This window comes from Sciurus vulgaris (genome assembly GCF_902686455.1).
Source record: "Sciurus vulgaris genome assembly, chromosome: 4".
Lineage (NCBI taxonomy): Eukaryota > Metazoa > Chordata > Mammalia > Rodentia > Sciuridae > Sciurus > Sciurus vulgaris.
The window spans coordinates 65,673,809-65,696,409 of NC_136464.1; positions in this window are offsets into that span (position 1 = coordinate 65,673,809).

Consider the following 22,601-nt stretch of genomic DNA (forward strand, 5'->3'; position numbering starts at 1 on the left):
TAATACTGTGGTTTGGGTCATATATTGACAATTTTTTGATGACAATTTTAAATCTCAGTTAGTGAAAAAAAGACACAATACTTTTCCTGACTGCTACAATTTGGATGGGGTTCATCCCCCAAAGCTTCATGTGCAGGAATCTTGATCCCTTTGGTTCCAGTGATGAAGTGGTGAAACTCTTAAGAGGTAGGGTCTTGGGGAAGGTAATTAAGTCACTGGGGCGCCATTCTTGGAAAATCACCTCAGAGTGAGTGAGATCTCATGAGTGGGTTGTTATAAACTGAAGCCACCCCAGGCATGCTTTGTACCTATGACATGCAGCTAGTTCCTTTTCTGCTTCTCTGCAATGCAACGACTCAGCAAAGAGGTCTCTCAAGAGGCTAAACAGATGGCCAACCCAACCTTGAGTTTCCAGTCTTCAAAACTATGAATGAAATCAATCTCTTTTCTTTACAAATTACCCAGAATCAGGTATTTGGTTATAGAACAGAAAATGTACTACGGTAAGAACCATGTTCATTGGGCCACTTGAACTTTATCCACAAACTCTGAGGTCCACGGACCCTAGATTAGACACCCCTCTTTTAAATATATGTTGAATCTTCAAACCATCTTTTTCTCTCAGATTTTTTTAAATTTATTTTTATTGTAAACAAATGGGATACATGTTGTTTCTCTTTGTACATGGAGTAACAGCATACCATTTGCATAATTATACATTTACATAGGGTAATGTTTGATTCATTCTGTTATTTTTTCCTTCCCCACCATTCCTCCCACCCCTCTTTTCCCTCTATATAGTCCCTCGTTCCTCCATTCTTGCCCCCCCTCACCCCCCCATTATGTGTCATCATCCACTTATCAGTGAGATCATTCGTCTTTTGGATTTTTAAGATTGGCTTATCTCACTTATCATGATATTCTCCAATTTCATCCATTTGCCTGCAAATGCCATAATTTTACAATTCTTTATGTCTGAGTAACATTCCATTGTATATATGTACCACAGTTTCTTTATCTATTCATCAATTGAAGGACATCTAGGTTGGTTCCACAGTCTGGCTATCGTGAATTGAGCAGCTATAAACATTGATGTAGCTGCATCACTGTAGTATGCTGATTTAAGTACTTTGGGTATAGGCCAAGGAGTGGGATAGCTGGGTCAAATGGTGGTTCCATGCCAAGTTTTCTAAGGAATCTCCACACTGCTTTCCAGAGTGGCTGCACCAATTTGCAACCCCACCAGCAATGTATGAGTGTACCTCTTTCCCCACATTCTCACCAACACCTTGTTCTATTCTTAATAATCGCCATTCTAATTGGGGTGAGATGGAATTTTAGAGTAGTTTTGCTTTGCATTTCCCTTATTACTAGAGATATTGAACATTTTTTTTCATATATCTATTGATTGCTTGTACATCTTCTTCTGTGAAGTCTGTTCATTTCCTTAGCCCATTTGTTGATTGGCTTATTTGTATTTTTGGTGTAAAGTTTTTTGAGTTCTTTATATATTCTGGGAAATTAGTGCTCTATCTGAGGTATGAGTGGCAAAGATTTTCTCCCACTCTGTAGGCTCTCTTTTCAAATTGCTGACAGTTTCCTTTGCTAAGAGAAAGCTTTTTAGTTTGAATCTATCCCAGTTATTGATTCTTGCTTTTATTTCTTGTGCTTTAGGAGTATTGTTAAGGAAGTCTGATCCTAAGCCAACATGATGAAGATTTGACGTCCATTTTCTTCCATAAGGTGCAGGGTCTCTGGTCTGATTCTGAGGTCCTTGATTCATTTTGAGTTGAGTTTTGTGCAGGGTTAAATATAGGGGTTTATTTTCATTCTGCTGCATATGGATTTCAAGTTTAGCCACCACCATTTGTTGAAGGGGCTATCTTTTCTCCATTGCATGTTTTTGGAAACTTTGTCTAGTATGAGGAAACTGTATTTATTTGGGCTTGTGTCTGTGTCCTCTATTTTGTACCATTGATCTACCTGTCTATTTTGGCGCCAATACCATGCTGTTTTTGTTATTGTTGCTTTGTAGTATAGTTGAAGTTCTGGTATTGCAATACCCACTGCTTCACTCTTCCTGCTAAGGATTGCTTTAGCTATTCTTGATCTCTTATTCTTCCAAATGAATTTCATAATTGCTTGCTGTATTTCTGTGATGTACGTCATTGGGATTTTAATTGGAATTGCATTGAATCTGTATAGCACTTTTGATAGTATGGCCATTTTGACAATATCAATTATGCCTATCCAAGAACATGGGAGACATGGGAGATCTTTCCATTTTCTAAGGTCTTCCTCAATTTCTTTCTTCAATGTTTTGTAGTTTACATTGTAGAGATCTTTTACCTCTTTGGTTAGATTGATTCCCAAGTATTTTTTTTTTTTGAGGCTATTGCAAATGGGGTTGTTTTTCTCATTTCCCTTTCAGCTGTTTCGTCACATGCATATAAAAATGCTTTAAATATATGCATGTTGATTTTATAGCCTGCTATTTTGTTGAATTCATTGATGAGGTCTAGAAGTTTTCTGGGGGAGGTTTTTGGATCCTCTAAATATAGAATCATGTCATCCGCAAATAGTGACAGCTTAAGTTCCTTTTTTCCTATTCGTATCCCTTTAATTTCTTTAGTCTGTCTAATTGCTCTGGCTAGAGTTTCGAGGACAATGTTGAATAGAAGTGGTGAAAGAGGACATTCCTGTCTTGTTCCCATTTTTAAAGGGAATGGTTTCAGTTTTTCTCCATTTAGAATGATGTTGGCCATGGGCTTAGCATAACTAGCCTTTACAATGTTCAGGTATGCTCCTACTATCCCTATTTTTTCTAGTGTTTTGAGCATGAAGTGTTGTATTTTTTCGACCGCTTTTTCTGTGTCAATTATAGAACCATATGATTCTTATCCTTAAGTCTATTGACATGATGGATTACGTTTATTGATTTATGGATGTTAAACCATCCTTGCATTCCAGGAACGAACCCCACTTGATCATGGTGCACGATTTTCTTAATATGTTTTTGGATACGGTTTGCCAATGTTTTGTTAAGGATCTTTGCATCTATATTCATCAAGGATATTGGTCTAAAATTTTCTTTCCTTGATTTGTCTTTTCATGGTTTGGGTATGAGGGTGATATTAGCTTCATAGAATGAGTTTGGTAGGGTACCCTCCTTTTCTATTTCCTGGAATACTTTGAGAAGTATTGGAATGAGTTCTTCTTTGAAGGTCTTGTAGAACTCGACTGAGAATCTGTCTGGTCCTGGGCTTTTCTTGGATGGTAGATTTTTAATGGCTTCTTCTATTTCATTGCTTGATATTGATCTGTTTAAATTGTGTATGTCCTCCTGGTTCAGTTTGGGAGGACCATATGTCTCTAGAAATTTGTCAATGTCTTTGGTACATTCTATTTTGTTGGAATACAAATTTCTCATTATGTTCTATATCTCAGTGTTGTCTGTCATGATATTTCCTTTATCATCACGAATTTTAGTAATTTGAGTCTTCTCTCTCCTTCTTTTTGTTAGTGTGGCTAAGGGTTTGTCTATTTTGTTTACTTTCTCAAAGAACCAACTTTTTGTTTTGTCAATTTTTTGAATCGTTTTTGTTTCAATTTTATTGATTTCGGCTCTGATTTTAATTATTTCCTGTCTTCTACTACTTGTGCTGTTATTCTGTTCCTCTTTTTCTAGGGCTTTGAGCTGTAATGTTAGGTCATTTAGTTGTTGACTTTTCATTCTTTTCTTGAATGTGCTTCATGCAATGAATTTTCCTCTTAATACCACTTTCATAGTGTCCCACAGATTTTGATATGTTGTGTCGTCATTCTCATTGACCTCTAAGAATTTTTTTATCTCCTCCCTGACACTTTCTGTTATCCATGTTTCATTCAATAGCATATTATTTAGTCTCCAGGTGTTGGAGTAATTTCTGTTCTTTATTTTGTCATTGATTTCTGCTCTCAGTCCATTATGATGTGATAGAACACAAGGCAGTATCTCTATTTTTTTGCATTTCCTAAGGGCTGCTTTGTGGCATAACATATGGTCTATTTTCGAGAAGGTTCCATGTACTGCTGAGAAGAAAGTGAATCCACTCGTTGATGGATGGAATATTCTATATATGTCTATTAAGTCTAAGTTATTGATTGTGTTATTGAGTTCTATGGTTTCTTTGGTTGGTTTTTGTTTGGAAGACCTATCTAGTGGTGACAGCAGTGTGTTAAAATCACCCAGAATTATTGTGTTGTGGTCTATGTGATTCTTGAAATTGAGAATAATTTGATGTATAGGGATGCACCATTGTTTGGGGCATAAATATTTACTATCATTATGTCTTCCTGATTTATGGTTCCCTTAAGTAGTATGAAATGTCCTTCTTTATCCCTTCTGACTAACTTTGGCTTAAAGTCCACTTTATCTGATATAAGGATGGAAACCCCCACTTTTTTACTGAGTCCATGTGCGTGGTAGGTTTTTTCCCCATCCTTTCACCCTTAGTATGTGGATGTCTTTTTGTATTAGATGAGTTTCTTGAAGGCAGCGTAGTGTTGGGTTTTTCTTTTTAATCCATTCTGTCAGTCTATGTCTTTTGATTGATGAGTTTAGGCCATTAACGTTCAGGGTTATCATTGAGATATGATTTGTATTCCCAGTCATTTGGGCTTATTTTTGGTTTTTAAGTTGGCTTGGTTTCTCCTTTGAGTGTTTTTTCTCTAAGGTAGTTCCTCCCTTTGCTGACCTACATTATTGTTTTTCATTTCCTCCTCATGGAATATTTTGTTGAGAACATTCTGTAGCGCAGGCTTTCTATTTGTAAATACTTTTAACTACTGTTTATCATGGAAGGATTTTATTTCATCTTCAAATCTGAAGGTTAGTATTGCTGGGTAAAGGATTCTTGGTTGGCAACCATGTTCTTTCAGAGCTTGAAATATGTTGTTCCAGGCCCTTCTAGCTTTTATAGTCTGGGTTGAGAAGTCTGCTGCTATCCGTATTGTTCTCCCCCTATATGTAATCTGATGCTTTTCTCTCGCTGCCTTCAAAATCCTATCTTTATTTTGAATGTTTGACATTTTCATTATAATGTGACTTGATGTGGATCTGTTGTGATTTTGTGCATTTGGTGTTCTGTATGCCTCTTGTATTTGATTTTCCATTTCATCAGGTTTGGGAAATTTTCTGATATTATTTCATTGAATAGGTTGTTCATTCCTTTGGTTTGTATCTCTGTGTCTTCTTCAATCCCAATAATTCTTAAATTTGGTCTTTTCATGATGTCCCATAGTTCTTGGAGGTTCTGTTCATGATTCCTTACCATCTTCTCTGTTTGGGCAACTTTATTTTCAAGATTAAATATTTTGTCTTCATTGTCTGAGGTTCTGTCTTCCAAGTGGTCTAGTCTTTTGGTGATGCTTTCCATTGAGCTTTTTATTTGGTTTATTGTTTCCTTCATTTCAAGGATTTCTGTTTGGTTTCTTTTTGAGAATCTCTACCTCTTTGTCAAAATGATTTTTTGCTTCCTACAGTTGCTTTGTCAGCTTATTGGTATTATCATTCATTGCCTGCATTTGCTCTCTTATCTCATCCTTTCTTCGTGAATCATCTTAATCATGTATAATCTGAAGTCCTTTTCTGACATTTCTTCTAACATACTGTCATTGGATTCTATTAATATAGAATCTAGATTTGTTTGGATCATTTTCTTCCCTTGTTTTTTCATGTTGTTTATGTATCTTCCCCTCTTGCAGTGCAGTTCTGGGGTATTGTAGATTTCCCCCTATAGGCTTATAGTGGCCCTATAGGTTTCCAAAACCTTTTCTTTAAGGGGAGATCAGTATTAGCAGTGCCCAATTCAGACACTATGCAACCCTAGACCAAATAGCCCCTATGAGGACAATAACAAAATTGTCATAATAAACAGAATGAGTTCAAATATTACCTTCAGTAAAACAAATGGATTTGCAATAAGGTCTGCAGTTTCTAATGGAGGACAAAGAGGATGCAGAGGGATGTAGGATGTGGCTGTTAATGGAATAAGAAAAGAATATACAGAAGTTCTAGATTAAAGGAAAGGTGATAGTGTAATCAAAAGAAATTGGATGTTAGCATGCAACAAAGGGAGAAAGAGACTCTGAGGGAATAGGTAAACAAAAGGAAAAGAGATCAAGAAAAGTAAAGAAATAAAACTTAAAATATTTCAATAGGGAGAAACAAGAAAATCTACAGTATAACAGTCATAGTAATAAAACCTCCCAGTCTTCAGTAGCCTGATGCAGGAGAGGTACCTGACATTGAGCTTCTAGTCTCTAGCAGGCATCTCAGGATGGGATTTGCCCCACCTAAAGATCGGAGCTCTGGCTTCCAGGATAACCCAAGATGGCCACTCTGGCTTCCAAATGTGTTGGCAACTGGGGAGCTGCAGCTCAGGGTGTGGACGTGGTCAGCTGGAGGTCCTGGAGGTGGGGTGCGGTTGGTCAGGCAGGGGTCCTGGAGGTCGGGTGTGTTTGGTGTGGTTGTGGGATCCTGGAGGCTGGGTGCAGTCCGTCTGGGATCCCGGTGATAAGGCGCAGTCACTTGGTCTGGGGATCCTGGCGGCAGGGAGCAGTCAGTCGATGTGAGAGCTCCATAGGCAGGGAGTGATCAGTCAGGCTGAGGGATCCTGGAGATGGGGCTCAGTCAGTCCCGCCAGGGACCTACGGGGCCTGGCTGTTGTCTCAAAATGGCGGCAGCCACGTGTAAACAAACCTGCAGGTACTATGACAGAGAACTTCCAGGCAACAGCAGGCAGCTGCTGCTCCACTGGTGGTCCATGATCAGTTTGCTGACTGTTGTCGGACGATCGGGAGGTGAACCTCATGCATTGGGTGATGGATAGGTGTAAGGCAGGCGATGGACAGGCGAGAGGCAGGCAAATGGCGGATGATAGGTGCCAAGAACAGATATCCTCTGCTTGAAACCGGAGTTACAGAGCAACACAGAACGCAGCCTCCCTCTAGTCCGCCATCTTGGATCTCATCTCAAATGCTTTCTACAAAACACTACTTATATCAGCTTGACTTTTAAAAATTTCTTCCTTTCCACATTCTGTTTCTCTCATTGCATTATCCTTTCTGTTTATTTTCTTTTGTCTTCTTCTTGACTCAACTTCTTTAGGGAAATGATTTAATTATTTTATTTCTAGATTGTTTCCTTAATTTATGTAAGCTCTCTCTATAAATCTTCCTTAACAACCCCATTTTAAGTTTTTCTATTTGTGATTTATTGTCACAACTCCTTCTATTGGCTTGACTTCCTTTTGCTCATCTTGAAACACTGAATTTCCATTAACATTGTTTTGTAGGAATGTTTTACCATGTGTCTTCCAGGTCACAGGGAATTCTTTCTGCTCTCTTCATTAGACTGCATGCTTTTTGCTTTGTTTATCTGCAACTAAATGAGTTTTGGGGTACTTTTAGAAGTGAAAAGAGGCCAAAATAACTTTTCTAGATTCAAGATTCCAGAACTCTCTCTTCTGTTTTTTATTTTTGTTTGTTTCTTTTTCCTCAATGTCATCGTAAAATGTGTAGCCTTATACTTTCTGAGATCTCCCTCCTATACTTACTAACACTCCATTTATCTGGATCCCCTCACCTACACACACTTGTTCCTGTTCTGCTTAATTTAGACTCTATTGTCAATAGTTTCTACTAAAAGAGAATGTTGGCTTGTTATCATCAATGGTTTACAGGGCCCAGACTGCTGTAGCACCATCTGATCTTATCAAGTACAGTCCCTTTGTTCTCAGTCATGAATCAGACCTTTAAAAACTTCGACTCAGTCCAACACCATTTTCTACTGGGTACCCACTAGAGATATGAGGGTGCTATGATACTTAGGACCCTCGGAATCCACACACATTGCCTTCCCTTTAATTCTTTCTATAAATTTCTTTATATAATTCTTTATAATTTTTTATTTATTATAATATTTATTTATTATAATATTCTATTTATTTCTTTATAAATTTCTTTATAATTCTTTCTATAAATTTCTTCCCTTTAATTCATTTCTATAAAAATGTCAATACTATACTTGTCTCATGGCTCACACGCCTTTGGGGTAGGGGAAGGGGTGGTGGTGGTTGCAGTGGACACACCTTCACACTGAGGTGGAGAGAGAGAGAGAACAGATATAAATAGATGTTGTCCACACATTTTGCATTTTATATTCAAAATGAAGTCTGAGGTCTTGTGAACCAGGTTGGCCAATGCTACAAGTCCTGGTCCAATCTGAAGGCCAAAGAACTATGACCACTGAGGTCCAAGGGTAGGGAAGATGGATGTTTCAGCTTGAACAAAGAGAGCAAATTAAGGCTTCCTCCTTTTTTTTTTTGTTCTATTCAGGCCCTCAGCAGATTAAATGATGCCCACCTGCCTAGGGCAGGGCAACATTCTGTATATAGTACTAATTCAAATGTTACTCTTCCAAAAGTGCCCAAACACACCCAAAAATAATGTTCTGCTGGCTATATATGTCTGATATCCTAGTCAAATTGATAAATAAAATTAACCATCACAATTTTCAAGACCATATTACATAAATAATAACCAATGTCCTCATTATTATTATTACTGATAATTACTAATCTGGGGATGGGTGTTGGATGGAGACCATTGAATAGTCTAATTTAGGTAACATGGCTTAGTGGTACCTAGGAGAGTTTCTAGGCATGGCTAACTATTCAGGTAAAGGGTCAACATGCATAAAATTGAATATTAATAATTATGTAATATCCCATCTCCCCAAATTCAGATCTCTAGCACTATAAATATGGTTTTAAATTACTTTTTAAAATGTAATAAGATCATATTACATAGACATTGTAAATCTCTCTCCCTTTAAGTACTACATGTTAAATGCTCTCTACAGACTCAGCATGACGTGTCTCTGTAGGTAGAACATGTCTGGGACCTTTCTGTTAGAATACTATGAGCCCTCAGAGGGTCACCTCCCTTCAAAATGCTCCCCCAACCACCATTGCAGTGTTCTCTTCTCATTACAGTTTTCCCTTTGATGTTTGAAACAGGAATTTGTATCAGTCACTACGCCATGAAGGGAATGGATTTCAGATTCCCTTTCCCCAAAACCAGAGTGGAGACCATGAGGTCCCAACAATGGGAGCTTCCAGAATAAGGAGAAGGGGCAGGGTATCCACAAGAACCAAATACCATTTGCTTTCAGAATTTGGCCAGAGCCCAGGTTCTTCTCTGTTTCCTTCTAGTCATTGATTGATCTTCCAGCTTTTTCTGCAATACAACTGGTCACAGCCTTGTGTTTTTAAAAGTTTTCTGTCCAGTAAATAGAAACTCAAAACATATTTTATTGTCACTTTTTAGAACAAGCAAGAAACTATGTGCCTCCAAGTAGGAAGAGTTGCCTATATATCATATTGACACTGTTAATATGTTTAGTTGACAATAGAAAAAAATCTATATAATGCGGTTTTCATGAGCATTAAATGTAGAGTATAGCAGGCACCAAAATATTTTGTAACAGAAATGTTAAAGAGCTGAAAATGTGACCAGTTGTTTGATCCTATAGTTTTACAAATATCCCTGATCATTCCTATTTTCCTTCTTGGGGATTGGAATTCTCTGAAATTTAGATTTTATGATTCTAAAAACTAAATATGGATAAATGGAAAGCTGTGTGAAACGTGAGTGATATTCTTACCCTCTGGTTCTTTCTTCCAGGTGCAGTGATATGGGGGTGATTACATTTTGATTTGATTCCCAGGTGCTTTATATTCTCACCCACTTGTCACACCTGAAGAGCAGACAAGGTGCAGGTAGGGTCAGGCTTGACACAACTGTCTTCAGGTTTGTCCTAGGTGGAACCCATCCTTTCACAGTGTCCCTGGAATCCCTCAGGAACTGATGGACTCCATATATGCAAAATTACACTCCCTAGCATAATAGCTGTGCTCTCTTCATTTTGTAGACAGAGACAGGGGTCACAGCTTAGATTGCTGTCCAACATTCACTCCCTCTCCCCCAACTCTGATCTCTCCAGCCCACCACTGCCACTTTCAAGCTCCAAAATCTCTCCTTTAACCATGTTACTTTTTATAAGAAGTTTTAGGAATCTTTGTAATGAAGACTGGGTTTCAAACCCTGTGTCTCCTGAAAATTAATATTTCCTAAATTATAATAAATACTGTTTGATAAAAGATCTGTAATTATATGTATTTGGGAAATACAGGGTTGAATGAGCACCAAGTAAGTTTTTGTTGTGGTGTGGGGTGTGTGTGTGTGTGTGTGTGTGTGTGTGTGTGTGAGAGAGAGAGAGAGAGAGAGAGAGAGAGAGAGAGAACGTGAAACTTTTCAGAGCCTTAAGTACAAATATAAATGTGTGTTGTGATTCAAGCAGAAAGAAATGAAGACAACATTTTGAAACCTGGGACACTTTCTTTTAACCAGAAACACAAATTAATATCCCAATGGTTACTAGTCTTGCACAGTATAGAATTTGGAATTTGGGAGCCCATATTATAAAGCCAGATATTCCAGACCCTCCATAATATGGACCAAACCTACATTTTGTCATATTTTAAATACTTTTTTATTTCAAAAATTTTAATTATTTTAATGAAAAATTTTAAAAGATGGAAAAACAAAAGAAAGCAAAAATTTTATACATCATCCAGATATAACCAGTATTTTATTTCTTTTTTATTTTCTGGAGACTATATAATAAATGTTTTAGTCATTTGTGATCATAGACCATATTAAAATTATAAAGATGGATTTCATTTTGTATTTCTAAAATATGTATTATAAATAAAAAATATTATTAATATTCATTTTATTTTTACTCTGACATATTTCAAGAAAATTCTACCTATTGTCAGCTTTACCAGTTATTAATATATTCATGTACTTGCCTCAGATGTTTATGCTTTCCTGAGAAAAGAAGTTTCAGAATTGCCAACACCCTTCATGACACCTTTCTTTAATTTCAAATTCTCTCCTTCCCTCCCCAGAGATAACCACCTTCCTGAATTTGTTATTTTTTAAAATTCTTTTATAGTTTTACTGCATACGTTTGAATCCATAAACAAAATAAAGGTTGATTTTATGTTTTTAAACTTATAAAATTGAAATTATGCTATAAATAATTCTTTATAACTTGCCTTTTCCTTCTCAATATTATGCTTTTCAAAGTTTTCCAAATTGATATACGTAGCTTACATGCAGTTAATGTAACAATGGTAGAGAGTATAATACAATGTCTTATACATTTTTTTTTCCTGCTGATGGATGTTGTATCCAATTTTTTGTCTTTACAAGCAATACTACAAGTATGTAATATTATAATTATCAGATCATGGATAGGCATATTGTCAGCTCCCCTAGACATTGCCACATTCATCTCCCCAAATTGGAGATTTGTGCCAAATTACATTCTCACCAGTAGGATGTAGACTTTCTATGATGCCACACCCTCACTCTTACAGAGATAACTAAAATTAAATCATTGCCTATTCTGATGGGCATGAAAACATATATTATCATTGTCTTATTTTGAATTTCTTTGATTAATAAGATGAGTGATTTTTTTAATATGTTTACTGGGCAATCAGGTGTCTGTTTTTATAAGTTTCTTTTTCACATTCTTTGAATATTTGTGTTTCTTTTTTTCAGTTCCTTCCCAGTTGTAACAGTAATATATGCTCAATTGTGAAAAAGCACAGCAGATTGTAAGGAAAAAAATTAAACCACCTCAAATCCCACCACTCATTGCCTATTACTAGCATTTAGTTACATTTTACTTTTTAGTGTTTTAGTATCCATCCTTGTTTAATAGAGTTGAAGTGCAGGGAAGCTACAAAGGAGGTCCTGGTGACAGAATTTTCCACTTGGTTGTTTATAATTCTTTTCAGATTAAAGCCCAGTGACTAGAGTTATTTAATATGCATTTGAGAAATACAGAACACCATTAGTCACTTCTTTGGCATGGCAAATGGCTAGAATAGAGCCATTATAGCAACTTTTGTACAGAACAAAAAATAGTCCTTTGTTTAATCATTTTATAGGTTCTCTAAGCAAATACTGTACATAGGTTATCCATTGTTAAAAATCACATAAATGAAGAGTATTATGGACACTGTAAGGAACTTTATCTACCATAAAACCTTTTAAGGCTTTGAATTACAAAATCCAATTTATTATTGATTTCAGGATACAAAGTCTGATTTAACAAGCACAGTGCCTAGAATTCCCATTTCTTCATTATTTTTATTTCTTGGATGTTTACAGTACATTTTACATACTATTTCAATAAAATTCTCACGTTCTAAGTCTTTAAATCATGGTAGAAATATTTTTGTTGCTGTCACACATGAAACATAATCTGGATGTTTTTTAAATTCTTGGGTTGTAAACTTTTCTCCTCCCAAAATACAGATTTTTCTCAAATTCTGGCATTTGCCATTTCACAAAGGTTGAGTTCACCTTTTGTGGGCAACATTTTTCTTTCAGCCAGGGTAAATGTAGAATTTATTTTTGTTCCTTTAATTTAAACATTTTGACCAGTCATGGTCAAATGTGATTTTCTTCTCTTCAATTTTTTTCTAACATCCAGCCAATTCTTCTGTTCTGTCTCCTCAAGTCTTTGTAAGACTCAGAGAATTTGCTTTTTACTTGATATATGCCTTTTATTGTTGCTCTAACTCCAATTGCTCTCGTTTTCTTCTGTTGAACGTTTAAGGCTGGAGTTTTCTTCTTATTCAATTTTGAATAGCCAGGATCTCTCCTGCATCATTTGCATCTTTTTATCCTGTCCCTGCGAGTTTTGTAAGGGTTCTAGAGCTTGCTCAATGGATCATGGATTTGCTTTTCTAATATGTATTTTTCTATTCTTTACTGCATTTCATGTTTATGTTGCTGTTTCACTGTTGATGTCCATAAAGTCCTTTTGTTCATGCAAGAATCTTCTTTTCATCTCAGTGTCTTTTTTTATTCGTTTTTATTTGTTCTAATTAGCAATACATGACAGTAGAATGCATTATGCATTTTGATAAATCATACATAAATGGAGTATAATTTCTCATTTTTCTGATTGTACATGTTGTGGGATCACATGGGTCATACAGTCATACATGTACTTGAAGTAATAATGTCTGTTTCACTCTACAATCCTACCTACCCCCATACCCCCTCCCCTCTCTTCAATCCCCTCTACCTAATATAAAGTAACTATTCTTCCCTTGCACCACCATTTATTGTGAATTAGCATCTGAATATCAGAGAAAACATTTGGCCTTTGGTTTTTGGAGTTTGGCTTATTTCGTTTAGCATGATATTCTCCAACTCCATCCATTTACCTGCAAATGCCATAATTTCATTCTTATTTAAAGCTGAGTAACATTCCATTGTATATATATATATATACCACATTTTATTTATCCATTCATCTTGAAGGACATTTAGGTTGGTTCATAGTTTAAACATTGTGAGTTGAGTTGCTGTAAACATTGATGTGGCTGCGTCAATATAGTATGCTGATTTTAAGTCCTTTGGGTATATAGTTATCTCATACTAGAGAAAGGCACCGAAAACATTCACTGGGAAAAAAAATAGCCTATTCAACAAGTGGTGCTGGGAAATATGGAAAGTCACATGTAACAAAATGAAATTAAACCTCTCTCTCTCATCCCACATGAAACTCAACTCACTGTGGATCAAAGTCTTAGGTACTAGAACAGAGACCCTACGCCTACTAGAAGAAAAAGTCGGCCCAAATCTTTACCATTTTGACCGAGGATCTGACTTCTTTAACAAGATCCCTAAAGCACAAGAAGTAAAATCAAGAATCAATAAATGGGATGGATTCAAGCCAAAAAAAGCTTCTTCTCAGCAAAAGAAACAATCAACACTGTGAAGAGAGCCTCAGTTTGGGAGAAAATCTTTACCACATGCACCTCAAATAAAGCATTAATCTCTAGGATATACAAAGAACTCAAAAAACTTAACACCAAAAAAAAAAAAAAAAAAAAAAAAAACCAATCAACAAATGGACTAAGGAACTAAACAGACATTTCACAGAAGAAATACAATCTATCAACAAATATATGAAAAACATGTTCAACATCTCTAGCAATTAGAGAAATGCAAATCAAAACTACTCTAAGATTTCATCTCACTCCAATCAGAATGGCAATTATCATCCAATGTCTTTTATTGTGACTTTCTATTATGGTCCTAGAGAAACTTATTGTCTTGTATTCCACTCTTGATGTCTCAATTTTCTAACAGTTTCCTTCTTTAAGCTAATGCTTTCTTCCTTTGTGGTGCAATATTTTTAATATTCCTCCATACTTTATTTTTCTATTGACATCTCCTTCATCAAGGAAAGACTTCTATAGATTTTTCCTCCAGTAGACAACGTATGTGACTTCCTTTCAGTTCCTGTCTTTGTGTACTTGGACAAAGGTTGATTTCCCTTTGAATGTCCCAATTGGGACATTCAGCATCAGGCACAGCTCTGACTCATAACCCATAGTCTGTAGACTTTTATCCACAATTATCCTCCCAGGTAAAAAGGAAGATCCTCCTACTCCTCACTCCACGGCACTCTGACTCTCTGATCATATTCTTATTACCGTAAGGACTAGCCTCTTTGTCCACATTTCCAACTGCAAGATGCAATGCAGACTGTGAACCAATGGTCAAAAATTCCATCTTGGCTCTTTTCATGGTGGGGAGCCCTGCAAATCACTGAAATGTCTTTGAGATGTTTACTTTGATAATTTTAAAATTGATCTTTGTTTAGTAGGAACTTTTAAGTGCATGTGTAATTCATTAATGAATATATCATTGAAAGATAGGTAGAAAAACTTTTCTACTTAATCTGATGATCCCTGGCTCATCCCATAACTTCCTTCCAAAAATTCATGTCTATTCCCTATAAATAAATGTACTATTTATTTATTGTTCACAAATCAATAAGAATTCAATAATTGTTTTTCAGTTATTTTGTGGAGTACAGAAGTACAAATATAATCTCACTTCTATGTCTTAATTAGCTCTCCATAAATATCTTTGACCTACTTCTTGAACACTGAAAGATTTCAGAGGTTGCCTAATGAATTACTAACCATGGTCACAACTTGTGTAAATGTCAGACTTTGTTCAGAAAATTATTTATGAGGAAAAATACTACAAGTCTTCTCAAATGTTAATATACCTTTGAATAGTGTATGGATCTTTGTAAAATGCAGATAATAATTCAGTAGATCTAGGCTGAGACTTGAGCTTCTGCATATCTAAAAAGCTCCAAAGGTTGTTGATAAACTTATCTACACATCAAACTTTGAGTAGCAAAACAAAAATGATATAGCAATGATTCCTACAGATTTATAACTAAAAATTCAGAAAAATTCTCCTGACTTTACTCTTATGACTTCTCATATATAACCTTATTTGCAAATATCAAAATGTGATGCCTGTCTGCTGCTTCAACACATTTACCATAGCTCCTGAGAAGGCAGAAAGCTAACAATCTGGGATTGTTCTATCTTTAGTTTGTATAGGCATTACCTGAGAACGTGTTTAAATGTAGATTTCCCACACTTTTTTTTCTCAACTACTTATTTAATGGTGCCTAAAATTTGCATATTTTATATGTAGTCCAGGTAATTTCAGTGAATATGGCTCTGGGACTACTCTTTGAGAAGTATTGAGCAAATTATTATAAATTTATTGTTGCCTGGTATAGCACAGTTAGGGTATAGACCAGGCGGCTGTACCCTACACAATGGCCTAAGTGAGACAGATGTTGATTTCTCACTCACCGACCAGCCCAATGGTCTGAATTTAAAGTGGGCATGAAAGGTCTATGCCAGGATGTTATGATGATATAACTTCCTGTTATTTTATAGCTCTGACATGCCTTATCATGTAGGCCTGGAATTCCTGTTCAAATCTGAGTCATTGCCATATCGGTAGCTCAGCCCACAGGAAAGAAGGAAAAACACTTGAAGATGATCTATTTTCTCTTTTATCCTATTATTTTGTTTATACTTTTTTGAAATATACTTTACAATTATCAGCTGCGTGTATTTGAAGTTTACAATTTGAAGTTTTGCCACATGTGTAAAGACTCAGATGTTCATCCATCAGTAAATGAATAAGCCATTCCATTTAAGAAATGGATGCAGATTGCACATATGCACCTTGACGTTGATGGCAAAGCCATTACAAGCTGGGTCACATTTCAAACTGGGCAACCATGTACAGCTGCATCTCTAGTACTATAAGGGCAGAACAGACTTAGTGCTACACACAGCAATCCTAAACTTCTGAAAAAAGTTCCTACCTTCAAACATAACAATAGCTACCACCCCAGAAAGTCTTTTCTGACCTTTGGAGCTGAGTTAGATGCCTCACTCCTGCCCACTGAAACCCACTGTTCTTGAATCTGTCACTGTACTGAAGACATTGAGTCACCGAAATAAGCCCTTTGTTGTTTCATCTATATGTGCTTTTTAGCTGGTGTCTGCTTTATTTTTGTTAGAAAATGAGAGAATTGAACTGGCCATGAATATTTATGAAAGTTGATAATGATTGGTATTGCCTTTTTAATATTAATAATACCAGTGTATTATTTAACAGGTGCTCACTATGTGCCAAAACTATTCTAGGCCTCTAAAGTACATTATTTCTTCCAGTCTTCACAAATTCTGTAAAATAGGGATTATTAAATTCATTTTATTGGTGAAGAAACAGAGACTTGTAATATTTACGAAATGTGCTTCAGTTTGTAGCACTGATGGATAACAGGAGGCGAATTTAACCTAGGTCCATTTTACTTATGATGACAAATCTCCCTAAACACACTATCAAGATTTTAATTTTTCCTACCATTTTAATATGCTTTACTACTTGCTTTGAAAGGAAATATTTCCTATTATTGTTTTTCATAAACATGTCATTAAAAATCACATGTAGATATTGCTCATTAAAACTGAGCTAACTTGATTTAAAACTAGAATTTTGTGTTAAAAAATGTCCAAATTATAATTAAAGAATTGACCTGAAGCCCACTAGCAGATGAGATACTAAGGCACACCAACACAAAATGATTTTGTAATCAAACAACTCACAATTTACATCCTGAGTCTGCCCTTTGAGTATGTGACCTTAGGCAAGTTCTCTAACTTCTCTGTTCCTGTTTATTTTCAAAATGAAAATAATTATATCTACCTTGTAGATGTGCTGTGAGTATTGAAGAAGAATTATGAATGTACTAATACAGTGCCTGGCACAGACAGGATATTCATTAAGTGTTAGTTCTCTCTTCCCTTTACATTCTAGTCTTTTCCTCAAACATACATTGTCATTTTCCCTTCCTTGGCACACATATAAAATAAAATTCTCATTGTAGAAATCTAGAGCTGACTGTATATTAAGCTGAGTCCATTCTGAAGGCTTTTTTTTATTTCAAGGAAGAAAAAGTAAAATGTGCTGAGCCAATATTTCTACTATTCAATCATTAAATATTAATCGATGTCAATGCATTTGAGGGAGGTTTTAGCTGTGACAGGTGAGCTGAAAGTAGAAATTCTGATTTAACGAGGCCTCCTGGCCGCTTTAGCAAATGTCAGGGTGCAGGGTGCAGTGGGGAATAATTAACTGATAAACAACCTTATGAAAAAAATCATTAACTATGAAATTGGGATGAAAACAGGCTTCTCTTTTCCAGAACACTTTTTCTTCTCTTTGGGATTTTTCACTTCTTTTTGAATCAATTCTGGTTCTGTAACCCTTAAGTCAGAATGCCCTTAACTGCTTTGTTTAGACTGTGCTGTGAAATGATTAGGCTGTTGAAATGATGAATCAGGGGGCGCTGCAGGATTTTCCACTGTCTCTGTGAACAATGCCCCATATCACACTTACACTGACAGGCTGTATTTTTATATTTGACATGTGAGAGGAACATGGAAAATAACACACTGACAGTGCCTTAGATACTAGTCATACATCTTTCTAACACAGATTGATGGGTGGAAAAGAATATTATTTAGTGAGCTCTTCTTAAGCTCTCCAAGGAAAATATATAGATCCACCAGTGGATTGACTTGAAACTTATATTAACATTCTTTACAAGAAGGAAACAGAAAAGCAACCCCCATCCATTTCTACACTAGCAAACAGATCAGAAAAATTAGTAGAAGTCAATCCAGAACCCATACTTTGCTCATAGATTGGTTGTAGTTTGCCTTCCCTGGTCTAAGGATCAGAGTAGGTAGAATTTCACCATTAAGGCACATTGGTTTTTCCCAATTTCAAACTAAAGGTGAAAGAAAAACTGCAATGAAAACCAAAGCTGCCACTATAGCAGCTCTGAGAACTAATCTCAAGCAAACAAAAAGTTGAGATGGATTGCATGGCTCACTGTATGTCTATGAAGAGACTTGAAGAACCATGTGGGATTGTAGCTGCCCCATGGTAGGAGATATAAGCATTAGACAAAAGAGAAGGGGGTAAATATACCCTATAATGAATGCTGGAGAGTGCTAGAAAACCTCCTGGAAAGCAGAATTTATTCCCAGAGGCTGCTGGAGAGAGACTTCAGCTGTCATCTCTCTCCAGAAGTGTCTCTGCTAAAGAGAGCTGTCTTACCAAACAGTATGGTGCTTTCATGGAGCAGACCACATCCAATGACTAGTGGTTCAAAGTATAAATCATGTTAAGGTTTGGATATGTGGTGTTTCCCAAAAGTTCAAGTGTGAGATAATGCAACAAGAATGCTTACAGGTGAAATGATTAGTATATGAGTGGATCAATAGATTATTCAGTGGATTAACCAGTGAATGCTTTAGTCAACTTTTTTCTGTCATTGTGACCAAAGAACTGACAAGAGCAATATAAAGGAAGAAAAGTTAATTTGTAATTCACAGTTTCAGAAGTCTTAGTCCATGGATGGCCAACTCCATTTCTCTGGGTCCAAAGTGAAGCAGAACATCAAGGCAGAAGGGCATGGTGCAAAAAGTAGCAAAGGACATGTCACTAGAAAGGAGGGAGAGGGAGAGAGAGAGAGAGAGAGAGAAAGAGAGACAGAGAGAGAGAGAGAGAGAGAGAGAGAGTGCTCTACTCACTAGGGACAAAATATAAACCCCAAAAGCACAGTCTCAGTGCCTAATGACCCACCTCCTCCAGTCATACTTTACCTGCCTATAGTTAACCCAGTTAATCCCTATCAGCAAATTAATTAATGGACTGATTAGGTTAATGCTCTCATAGCCCAATCATTTCATCTCTAAATTTTCATGCATTGCCTCACACATGAGCTTTTGGGGGGAAACCATAACAGTGTTTTAACCAGTGGATAAATTACAGCTCTTATAATCTAATCATTTCACCTTTGACTTTGCTACACTTTTCCTAGTCTCCCAGGACTCCATGACCCCCTAAATCCAGGATCTCACATTCATGCAGGACTCACAGATGTGGATGATTACAAGGTCTGCCTCCATCTTTAGCAGTATTCAGGCCTCTTGAGACCCTTACTGTAGCAGCTTCTCAGTGCCTGGTAACTGGGCATAGTAAAACAACTTTCTAAACCCACCACACATCCCCCACACAAGCAGGGCTTGTCTCATATGAATTTGTACTTTTATGCCCTTGAGCCTGAGATGGGTGTGGTCTTGCTAATTTCTGAGATGTCTTTAAGCCATTATCCTATTGCATCTGTGTAAAGTACTTAGCATTTCTTTAGGGTCTATAATCACTTCAACAGCCATGACTTCTTTGGTCTCAGTTTTATATGCACTTTTCTGACCAAATTGTAAGTTTTTTCAAATATTTCCATTGTATTTTATGTACCTGATTGTCACAGTAAATTCAACTAAAAGCTACCAACAATATTCATGCCACTCTCTGATTGCTGTGTTGCCTTGACTCCCCCCCCCCAGATTAATTAGTCCATCATCTTTAAATTCAACCTCACAGAAAGTCTCAGTATATGGGTAAAATGTAGAAAATTTCTTTGCCAGAATGTAACATGGAAAGGCCTCTAGTCCAATTTCCCGTGGAGTCCTCTCTGAAAGCTCATGAACCTAGTCTTTACTGCCTATAGTTCTATTAGCATTTTGGCCTTCTGAGCTACCACCAAAATCACCAACAAAGCTTGCACCATTCTAAATATTGTCCATTCTGCATCTCCCAAATTTTCCAAATTCCTCCCATGAGCTAATTTCAGATATTTCAGAACCACATGGTCAGGTTAGTCACAGCAATGACCTAATTTCTGTTTTAGTTTGCTTTGTGTTACTATAACCAAAAGACAGGATGAGAAGAACTTAGAGGAGGAAAAGTTTATTTTGGCTTATGGTTTCATAGGTTTAGTTAATCCTTGGTTAATTCCATCATTCCAAGTCCAAGGTGAGGCAGATCATCTTGGTAGATGGTGTAGCATAGGAAAGCAGCTCAGGACATGATCGACAGGAAGCAAAGAGAGAACTCTGCACACCAGGGACAAAATATAAACCCCAAAGGCACACCCCCAGTGACCTATTTTCTCCAGCCACACCCCACCTGCCTATAGTTATCACCCAATTAATCCATTCAAGTAGATTAATACACTAATTAAGTTATATCTCTTATAGTTTAATTATTTTACATCCGAACATTCTTGCATTGTATCACACGTGAGCTTTTTGTGATACAGAATATTATGACTCTGCCTTAAGACATTCATTGAGGTTCCATCACTGCCTCACTTTTTACTATGCCCAATCTTGCTTCCTTTCCTTTCTTTACACAGGTGTCAATCCAATGAGCATCTCCTGATAAATGTTTTGCATGCCAGTCTTCACCTCACAGTTTACATCCAAGAATACCCAAACTGATGATACCCCCTTTATCTCCAGCTCTCACAATGTACTGTATAACTTTAATAGACCCCCAAATAAAAACCCCATAATACCATTAAAACTGTGTGGATGTGTGTGTATATAATCAAACAAATCATTTTAAAGCCAAAGTCATAGTCAATCCAATTTCTAAAATAATAAGTTAACAGAGAGAGTTGAGTATCATCACATGAAAGGAAGCCAGTGTGGGCTTCAAGTTTTCCTTTTGGTGTAATGTAAGCTTTTCATTTGCTTATTATTTGTTTATTTGTATTTAGTTATATGCCTAAGCTGAGGTAAAGGCAGATAAAGTAAAGCATCCAAGAATCCTAAAGCTAAAGCAGAAAGACATCTTCCTATTGTGAAAATACAGAAAGGCTAAGAATCAAGTTTCTGGATCATTGATTCTTAGAATTACTGAATACCTTGCCTACCAATTTCTAATGGCAAAATGGAATATGAAGACTTTCAACAAGCAGTTTATTGATTAAAGAGTGAAAGTTAAGAGAACCAGGAATTTGTTTAATATCTGACAGCAACTTTTTTGTATTTGGCTTTAATGAAAGGTACCAAACTATTTATAGCTTGGTGGCTTCACCTACTTTCCCTGGGTTTCCCTTCTCTTCTCTATTCTCCACTTGCTTCCTCATTCTAGCACCCTTTCTGTCTCATTTTTCCTCCTCTACTGTCTCTCTTTGCCACATTTAACTATCTTTTCTCCTTCCCATTACACTGGACCTTATTTGTGGACTGGAGTTTCAACAGCAGTTGCATCACACAGATTGCTATGTCAGTAGCAAGGCACTGATTTAGAATGAGGAAAGAACTTTTCATCTGTATATGCAAATGTGAGTTAAATATGGTGAACTAATTTATTCTGTAAAATTTAATTAAAACTAATTTTTTTAAAAAAGGAGACAGCCCTGGAGAAAGCAGTAACTCTTTTGGAAGGATTTGGGTGAGATGCATTCAGTTGGGACTATTCTAAACTTAACATTTGATTTTTGCCCCATGATTTTCACAGAACTTGGTTTAATTTTATATGCTACTAAAATTATTTTAAGTCTTTAATGTTTTCCTCTAATTAGGAAAAGTTTTGTTAGTCTTCCTCTGAAGTTTACAAAAGGAAAGCATCAGATCTTTATTCATGAATATTTTGTGACTTTGGATATAACCACGAAAACCAAAACTATCACTTTTATGTGTTCCAGGACACAGACAAGAATATTTTCATTTATCTTACATCACATCCCTGGCTTTGGAGTCATTTTGAATGACAGAATGAATAAAAAAATCTAAGTGGAACTTGAAGGGATAGTAACTTGATGCTAAAATTCCTGTAACACTGTGAGTTTCTTGATTACAGAACTCTGTCTTGATAATCTTTAAAATCCCTCAAACCAAATATAGAAATAGAAGAGTTTTGTATGGATAGATGAATGGAAGGATAGATGGCCAGATGAATAAATCAACTGATGAATCCCAAAGTGTTGGAATACACTTGCTTGTATTCTTCTTGCTGAAGTCAGAATTAAAAGAAGTGAATAAAGTCCCAGCTCAAGTTTAAGGGTGAAGGAAGACTGCTAAGCAAGGAATTAAAATGAAATTTAGACCCAGTACCAAGATTTGCCTGGATGTATGTCAAATAAACATTGCAGAATAGAATTGTCACCCAATTTTGGTCAAATTTTCTCTCAATGGCACTGAAGG